The sequence below is a fragment of the Apium graveolens genome, chromosome 9 (genome assembly GCF_009905375.1).
Source record: "Apium graveolens cultivar Ventura chromosome 9, ASM990537v1, whole genome shotgun sequence".
Classification (NCBI taxonomy): Eukaryota; Viridiplantae; Streptophyta; class Magnoliopsida; order Apiales; family Apiaceae; genus Apium; species Apium graveolens.
The window spans coordinates 35545765-35555944 of NC_133655.1; the positions used below are offsets into that span (position 1 = coordinate 35545765).

The 10180-nt window shown below is 36.8% G+C and overlaps 1 non-coding gene across 1 annotated transcript; it reads right to left on the minus strand.

Annotated features, from left to right (window-relative positions):
- Window positions 1-9801: 9801 nt before the first annotated feature.
- On the minus strand, window positions 9802-9908 carry LOC141688308 (small nucleolar RNA R71). The gene has a single exon (XR_012561758.1). It is a non-coding gene; the product is annotated as a small nucleolar RNA R71 (small nucleolar RNA).
- Between the last annotated feature and the right edge of the window lie 272 nt (window positions 9909-10180).

Sequence of the window (10180 nt, forward strand, 5' to 3'; positions counted from 1 at the left end):
GTTGCTCTAGTCCTGACTAATATCTTGTCCGGACTAGTGGTGGCTTCTTTACTTAGAAATTTAATTCTAAGTATATATTATTGCTCTAGTCCTGACTAATATCTTGTCCGGACTAGTGGTGGCTTCTTTTCTTTAGCTCGAGCTTTACTTCTTCCTCTTTTCTGATTTCCTCCCGCATCTCTTCCAACCTTCTTTGCTTAGCAGCTTCTACTTCTTTCTTATTACTTTGATCCTTTTTGCTTTTCTTTCCCTTAACTCCAATTTGATCAAAGACAGATCTCTTAGATTGTTGGGAGTCCCCGGATTCCTCCGATTCTTCCTGGAGCCGGGTTTGCTCCTGCCTATAGAGCCTGATTGCTTCTGCCAGTTCATCACTTGTAAGGTTGGCCATGTGCTCTTCGACCATCGGGACATTAGTGTACTTGTATTGGTTCAACTCAATAAGGCTTCTGGCGTCCCTGGTGTTTACAATTCTCTCCATGACGGGAGTATGTTGCAATGGTTGCTCTTGGAACACTTCGGCTCCTGCATCAAGGGCCTGGGAGTGGTCCGACTCATGGACCTGAGTACTAGTAGATGGTCTCCCAGAAGTATGCTTTCCTGGTCTTGCCATTTCTCAACAATACCAACAACAACTAACAACAATATGATACAGAAAGTATCGATCTAAGGTTGCTTTTTGAAAATTACAAAAACTACCCAGAATAATAACAAGCACTAACAAATAGCTTCCTGGGACTAGTTTGAACAATCTTCTGGGACTACTCAACAATGTGGTAGAACAAGTATAGCAGGGTTGTAGAACACAAAGAAATATTCAAACTAGAGCCAAATCGGGGTTCTAAAACGATCAAAACTAACAATAGCACACACAAACGTGGCTGAAATCAACGAAACGGGGCTCACACAAACGTGGCCTAAAATAATAAGCACACACAAACGTGGCTTAAATCAACGACATTCATGATTATGAGAGAGTTTGGTTGCTTGGATTCTTAAAAGTTAAATAAATGGACTCTTTCAAGAGCTTATTGATGAAGGTGAATCCAGGGGCACCGAGACACAAGGATGGAGACGCCCTCCTTCTAGCACCAAATGATAACTCCTGGTGGCGGGGCCGCTCCTTCGACGCCGTGCCTGGATCCTTCGCCGCTGCGGAGGTGTAGCTGCGGTAGGGTTCCTACAAAACAACACCGGAAGGGGGGTTTGGGTCCCGCGGCGCCTCCGGTGTGAGAGTAAGAACTCGCTTTTGGGGAAGATGAAGATAGATATGAATGCAAGGTGGCTGTGTGTGTATATGAGTGTATGAGAGTGATTAACCCTAAAACCTCACCTTCTTGGGCTATATATAGCCCAAGGGTAGGGTTTTGGGGTTGGTACCTTTAAATCGTAGCCATTGGTTTTGGGAGCGGAGGACACCTGGCTGGAGTGATTGCTTTACACGTATCAGTGTGTGACTGGCTGAGGAATGTTCTGAGGATCCTCCGACACGTGCCCTGATTATTCTCATGATTGATGTGTGACAGTTGTCCCCATCATGTGCTTGGGCCAATATCTCACATGCTGGGATTTATCAAGGTTAGGCTTGCGGGACTTGGCGAGTCAGGACTGGTAGTTTGCAGGACTAGTCCTTCCAGGAGCTGCATGGAGTTAGGAGTCTCGAACTAGTCCTTCCAGGAGCTGTATGGAGTTAGGATTCTAGGACTAGTCCTTCCAGGAGCTGCATGGATTTAGGAGTCCCGGACTAGTCCTTCTAGGAGCTGTATGGAGTAAGGAGTCTAGGACTAGTCCTTCCAGGAGCTGCATGGAGTTAGGAGTCCCGGATTAGTCCTTCCAGGAGCTGCATGGAGTTAGGAGTCCCGGACTAGTCCTTCCAGGAGCTGTATGGAGTTAGGAGTCTAGGACCAGTCCTTCCAGGAGCTATATAGAGTTAGGAGTCCGGGGCAAGGCCCTGCGGGAGCTGTATGTACTATCAAAGAGATATACAGAGTTCAATTAATCTGCTACTACAAAGTCCATGAACTGTTTTGCATTGACTTCCTCTTTTGACTCACCAATTAGGAGTGCACTTGTACACATCTACTAGAGTCCAATTCCAAGTGTAATGTGCATCAGGTGCCTAATATGTCGTAATATCCTCAAGTCTCATCACTGGTGCTATCTGTTAGATACTGCTTCTTGATAATAACCTAGCATCCAGTTTGGCCTTGACCCTCGTAACAATGCCATTGGCATCTAGTATTTACTTCTGGTTATCCTTATACCAATTACAATATTGTCATTTTGGTTTGGATACCAGCTTCCCTATAATCTGCTTGTTCACTGATTGAGTTCATCTTACTTTGCAATCACCCAATCAATCCGGATCTATCAGAGCTTCTGTAACTTTCTTAGTTTCTTCCTTAGATAGATAACTAAAGAAATACTCATTCATACTCAGTAGCCCTGCTAATCATTACTCCACCATCTGAATCACTTAAGAACTAGACTCTGGGAATAAATTGACATCAAAACCCTTTGTCTCAGCAGATATGTTCTTTAGTGTCATCTGATTTTCAATGTGGTCTAGTGTCTGACTAGTTGATCCTTCTTTTGCTCCCCCTAAGTTGTTGCTGGAATTTTCTGAAAATCCTTACCCTTGCTGACTGGATTCATTGAAGTAATGAGATGTGTAGATATACTGCCATTCTACTGCTTGGATATGAATTATCAATGCCATTAATTTCTCTTGTAATAGCTTGGAGCATTGAGTTGTTGAACTGTGCATTTAGGCTTTCAATCATCTTCTGTTGATCAACCACAAATGCCCTGTAGGTTGTAGAGTCCACTGCGTAGCCAAGGAAAATATCCTAACTATTGAACATTCTCTCCAAACACTTTGAGGTTATCCAGTGTTTGCTTATGTTGGCCATTAACTCATTAGTGGTCTTCATGTATACATCCAGATCAAGGCTTGATCTTACTTGTTACAACCTGTATTGACTGCTTCAGTCCTTTGATATTTAGAAAGTCTTGATTAGCTTGATATTTCCCTTGTAGCTTTAATCAAGTTCCGGTTCTTCCTTTGTACCACTCCATTATGACATGGAGCTTCCAGTGCTGAATATATCTCAAAATATTCTTGATGTTACAGATATTAATCAGAACTGCTTCTTGAATTCAGTCCCATTATCTGATCACAGGTCACTTCTTTTACAGTTGCTTCCAGCTTGATCTTCTTTGATGTGATCAATCACCATCTGTGATATCTTGTCTTGAGAGTGCACAAACAACAACTTTGTTTGATAAGAGTAGTCAACCACCATCACTGAGGTATATCTTTACTTTGATGTGATGTTGTCTTTGACTTCTCTTCTTGACATGCCTCACATTTACCATCTTCTGAATTCAAGATGAGGCAGTCCTCTCACTAGGACCTTTTTATAAAAGAGTTCCTTGAGTTGATGTTCAAGGGTGAGAGCTTCTAATGCCATAGCTAAACTTTTGTCAGATGAAGCTTTATAGTAGAAACCATTGACTTCACCTTTTCAGAGTTTCCAGTCTAGCCACGAGCATTTTCTTTCCTTACTCTAAGAAGAGCAAGCTACTCAATCTTCCTACTTCAGATGAGACACTAATCCTTCATTGAATTGACATTTTGTCCTTTGATGCAGAACTGTTTGATAAGAGGATTTGTGCCTTGATTCCCCAGCAAGGAAGTTGCTTCAACTTCATGATGACATCCCTTTATTTGTATAGCTTGTTGCATAATGAAAACCTTTGCTGTCATCTTCAAAGATTATTGACGGAATAGGTTTTGTCAATCACATTTGATTGTAAGGCTCTTTCTTTGATCATATGCATTGAGTATGAATTACCAAGAATAGATATGAATCAATTAACCTGTTATATCCTGCACTCACAAATGGATTAACAGTTCTTGGTACCCAACTTATCAGTTTGGGTCCAGATGGATTAGAGATATTATTATAAACAGAGATAACAGCAGTTGCAACCTTATCATGCTAATTCTTATCTTTGACTGACCATTTTCTCCATTTAAATACCCTTGACAAATTTGTCTCTAGGCTAAGGGAAAATGGTTCCAACCTTACATAAGGAGGACTAGCAGTCTTTGCCCTATAATAATTCTAAATATACTTTTTCTATAATTAATGCAAGTACTAAAAGATGCATTCATGGCATAAAAATAAGCAAGCATTGTATTAAGAATACATGGCATTCATTCGGAAACATTACACATAAGAATTAAGCAAGACAGGCATGATATGGAACAAACAGAATTAACAATTAAATCACTAATTCTACTTAGTCCAATCCTGTTAAAGAATCTCATCTAGCTATCTCAATCCAATTATAAACTAATACATCTTAACAAATAATTCATATCAAATAAATAAATCACATTATAATAGGATACAGAAGATAAGCATAAACAAAGGTCTTAAGTGCTGGAAAACATATATACCTCACTAAAGCAATTAATCATGTTCAACAAATATTCAAACACATATTTAAGATCATTTATAGTAACATGCACAAGTAAACATCATTCTTAGTTACCGGAAAAATAATCTAGTGAACTAATTCAGCATTATCTATGTGTGATGCTCTCATGCTTGTGTGAGTGTTAAACATTTAACCACTAAGATTTTATCAAGCATTGAATATTGAAAACAAATTATTGCAGTGGTTCAAGAAATTGAAACCTGAAATATGTGAGTTGGATCATCTTCAGAGATTGCTATGAAAGCAAGATATTCATGATTCTCGTCATCTGATCCATCCCAACTCTTTCCCGTGCACTATAAGTTTTGACTGGCTACTTCCCTAAGAAAACATTCCACCTTTGTCTCAACTCTTCAACTGAATCCCTACTCATCTTTGTTTGTCAAGCTTCTTGTTCTGTTGTAGCAAACCCCTGATAGTTATTTGACACATATGTCTTGTCAAACCTGTAGCTATCAAATCTTGTTTATGTCCCGATCTCAGTCTTGTAATCACCCCTTGAACTGAATCTGTAAGAATCTCTGCTTCAGAATAGATAGGCTTGATCCTTGGATGTAGTTTATGTATTCCTTGTGGATCTAATACGACCAAACTTCCCTGACAAGTGAAACACTGCCCTGACGTCCAGTCCCTCAAGTAATTCTACTTAAGCTTCTTCTGATTCAGCTATCAGTAACTCTTACATTTTGTCCTGAGGTTCCAACTATACTGCATGTAACTGAGATGTTTGTATATCCCCACTATTCTCTCTGACCTCCACAATTCCTGCCTGTATGATCTCATTGATTCCCGGATAAATGTAGCATTGGTACAAACCACTGTGTGACTGTATAATCTGGAATCATAGAGTTGTCTTAATCCACTTTAAAAGCTCGGAGAAATCCTAAGTCTACCAATACCTTGAGTACCCTTAATTTAATATTTAAGAGAAATTTAAATTTCCAATATTTTTAATTTTCTTAGAAAATAAATTAATCAAAAATAAATGTTTACGTAAAATCTAATTTTCAAGAATTTTGAATTTTCTTAAAAATTAAATAAAACATAAATTATTATTTAAGAAAAATTTAAATTAAAGAATTTTAAGTTTTATGGAAATATAAATTAATCAGAAATAATTAATTAAGGGGTTATAAACTTTTTGCAAACCATGTGTGGCGACGAGTTGTCTAAGGCGATCAAATAAAATCTTCTGTGCGTCGCCTTTAATTCTTGTGTGGCGACCATGGTATTGATACAAATCGTCATAGAAATTCTATTGCGATTAAGAGGAAACCATGTGTGGCGACTGGGAAGCAACTCGGCTGTGGCGACAACAAAATTCCCTTCTCTTGCGACCAGGCAGAGTTGTTTTTAGTCTTAGCTGAAGCTTCCAAGCAATTGACGAAAGGATGTATTCACTTCTTGCGCGTGAGATTACTTGGAAAAACCGCGCGTGACTTACACTGCCAAGCAGATTCCTCGCGCGTGCGCTTCAGGAGCTGAAGCAAGCGTGACTTGCTATGTTTTTAGCGTGTGCGCAAACACTGATGTTTGCTTGTCTGATTTCCCTTTCACACGACCAAACTAATCTAATTTTATATGCCTTCTGTTTTAAACTTTCTTTTCCAAACAAACAAATTAGATTGGAAATGGCAGCTAAATTCCGAGTAGATTCTGGTAGCAACAAACAAAAAAAAAATACCCGAAAAAAAAATTTACTTAAAAATTCTTATTTACAACAATTTAAATAATAAATTAATTCAATTCAAATTTATAAAATAAATTTATTTAAATTAATTTTATAAAATAAACTTAATCAATTTTAAATAATAAACTCATTTAAATTAAATTCATAGAATAAATTTCCTGAATTAAATTTATAAAATAAATTATGTAAATTCGAATTAATAAAATAAATTTATTTGAGGATCCTGATTTGTGTATCAATCAGTCAGCTCTGATACCAATTGTTAGGTCCCGAATTATCGTAGAGGGGGGGGTTGAATACGATAATCACTAAATTAAAAATTTTTTCGAATCTTTAGCGGATATAGATTTAGTGTTCGGTTAGTGTTTTCGTGTTCTTGAGAGTAATATTTTTTGGAACGATAAAAACTAGGAACACAAGATATTCGAGGAAATATATATTCGTATATAAATCCTCGAGGGTGTTGCTACACTCCGGTAAATAAATTAACCGGTTACAATCTAAGTCCAATAAATTTCCTAACTACTACAAAGATTTACAAATCAAATCCTATACAATAATCTAGCTTTTGTTTATCTAAGGATTTAATTACCGGGTAACGATTATAATGCCCCTAAGAATATACAAGAGTTAAATCGGGCATTATAATGTTACTCCTGTGAGAAGTTAAACGGATATTGAAGATGTCGGAGCTTCTCTGTAAATCAATGCTTCTTGTTTAATCAGCTCTCTTTTTGTTGGAGAAGAAGATAAATAGAACTACTTTCATCTGCTGCAAAGTGTAGACTTAATACAATAAAATGTGTGGTTGAGAATGAGTGAACTCTGTGGCGTCAACTTTTTCTGTGGCGACAGGGAGGCACAACTTGTTTATTGTAAGGTGACAAAGGGGGAGGGGGAGTCTCTGTGGCGACAGGTACTATACTAGTACAACAATCAAGAGTTTAAATAAACTAACTCCCCTGTGGCAACCACAGGGGCTACCAGTTTATATTTATATACTAAACCAAATCAAAGGCAAACAAACAAAACTACATGTACTCGTTTGTTTGTTTATTTCCATTTGTTTATTTTCTTTTTTTTTCTTTTTTTTCTTTTCTTTTTGTTTTGTTTTCTTTTTTTTCTTTTCTCTTTTTCTTTTGTTTTCGTTTTGTTTTCTATTTTCTTTTTAAGTTTAAATTGTAATTAAATTAATTTATAAAATAAACTAAAATATAACTTATATAAATAAACTAATTTAGATTTATAAAATAAACTTATTTAAAGTTTATAAGATAATCATTTTAAGTTTATTAAATAAATTATATTAAAGTCCATTAAATAATTTATTTAATTTAACAATTAAACTTTGAGCTTCGCCAGTCCCCTGAGCTGTTTAGTTGTATACCCCGCGCACCTCTTCTCGTACTTTAACAGATAAACGTTCAATCCAAGTACATTCCTCAACTTAACAATTCTTCTATAAATAATACCCAGATTCCTTTCACGAGCTGTTGACGCCTAGTGCAACAGGTCTGGTTTACAAACGACTAACCCCGATTCAGGTCTTCGTATTATAGCCTTGATTACATTGTTAAGCTTGCCTCAACTTTATTGCTTCGAACACTGACTGTCAATAAACAAATATACTTTCACTGGAATCCTTTCTGGTACTTTAGACAACGTCTTCATTAACCTCTATCAATACACTATCTTCAATTCTTCAGATTCCTATGCTTCGAACACTGTCTATCTTCAATCAATGCCAATACACTGAAATCTTCCGGTAGCACTTGTATACTGAATCTTCAACATTTCTGAAACCCTGAAAGTCTTTAACCTTTGTTCTTCACTGAGGCATGATCATATTAATGAACTTCTTTCAGTGACCTGTAAACAGACTTCAGGCCTTCTTCTAATCTTTTGATTCTTTGTATTTGCCTTGTCTTCATTCTTCCTGATTTCTTGTGTAGACGTAGTATTATTAACCTGTCCTGTTCTAGTGTTGTTATCGTGTTAAGTTATCACGTAACTGTTCATACATCTACGCAGTCTCACCAACACTTTTACATATCGAATCCGAAAATAGGTTACTAAGCCGCTAAGTAACTATATGACGATACAATTTTAATACCAGATTTGGATAATTATAAAAACAGAGCCTCTTATAAAATAATTTATACTAAAATAAGGTGATAAATCTCGCCTTTCGGGAATAAGAGTTTTATCGATCTATAAAAATAATTAGCGTATCGAAAATTTCACGTCGGGACTCGTACGGGTCAAACCGTACTCCAGATCGAAAAATCAAAACATAAAAACTGTTCAGAATCATCAGATTGGGTTAGGAAGGAGTTTTCGGAAGCGTTTCGGGTTGTAAAAACGGAAAAACGGTTGAAGTGGGATGATTTCTGATTCCAAAAAGTAATTTTATAATTACTTAAAAATAATCATTATTAATTCTATAAATCCTTATAAAATCATGTAATAATCCAAAAATTACTAGAAAAATACCAAAATTATCCATATTTAATTCTGGATAATTAGAAAGTAAAATATCCTAATTTTATCAGATATCAACACCCAAATATTAATATCAATCCTCAATTAATTCATCAAAATTCACATAATAATTATTTATTGATAAAAATAATTACATAATATTTCTCGGACGTTACAGAATCCCATGTTTGTGTTATATATTATTCAATTCTCTTTAATCTCTTAGTTAATGTTCTCTAGTATAATTTCAATAGTTAATCGTAGTATAATCAAAACCCAAATTGTTATTCCTCTTAGCATTGAATAATAGCCATATCATTGTTGCATAAGTGCATAAATCACAAAGTTAACCTAAACTAGTCTCTACGGGAATGAACTAGAAATAATTCTATATTACTTGCGATCGCGTATACTTGCGTGAATTATTAGCGCATGTTTAGCGACTAACAAGTTTTTGGCGCCGCTGCCGGGGAGTTGGTGTTAACTTTTAGTTTATGTGTTTGTCGTCATTGATCGTTAAATTTCATTGACTCGGACATTGTTACTTACCTACTCTTTTCCCTTGTCGTGTTTCAGGCACTCTAGCGAGCATGTATGTATACGCGTTCGCGGGCTCGTAAGAGAACTCTGGATCAAGCGGAGGAGGAAGCTGTAGTGATTCGAAGGGAAGTTTTTGAGGATGAAGAGAAAGTAAAAGAAGAAGAGAAAGTGGAGGAACCAGCTTTAGTAGTGATGGGAGATCAAGCAGAAATTCCTAAGGCTTTGATGGACTATTCTCAGCCTAAAATTAATGATATTTAGTCGAGCATCATCAGACCAGCCACCTCGGCTTACACTTTTGAGATCAAGTAGAGCATGATTCAGATGATACAGAACTTAGTTCAGTTTGGGGTTCTCCTACAGAAGACCCCAACATGCACATCAGGGATTTTATCGAGATATGCGACACTTTCAAGTTCAATGGGGTCACTGAAGATGCTATCAAGCTGCGACTCTTCCCATTCTCTCTGAAGGATAAAGCAAAGTTCTGGTTACATTCTCTACCACCAGGGTCTATCACCAAATGGGAGGATCTTGCTCAAAATTTTATCACTAAATTCTTTCCTATAGCGAATACTGCTACAATCAGGAATGCTCTTACTCAGTTTACACAACAAACTAGAGAATCTCTGTGTGAGGCGTGGGATCGATATAAGGAGATGCCAAGGAAGTGCCCATACCATGGCATGCCTGATTGGATGATTATAAACTGTTTCTACAATGGTTTGGGCGTACAGTCAAGATCTATGCTCGATGCAGCATCTGGTAGAGCCTTATGGGCCAAAAGCTATAATGAAGCTTATGAGTTGATTGAGCTCATGGTAGCTAATGAATACCAGAATCCTATGCAAAGAATATTGCAAGGCAAGGTAGCAGGAATTCTGGAAGTAGATACAGCTACTGCTATAGCTGCTCAACTTCAAGCTTTGACGATAAAAGTGGACTCTTTGGCTAATTATG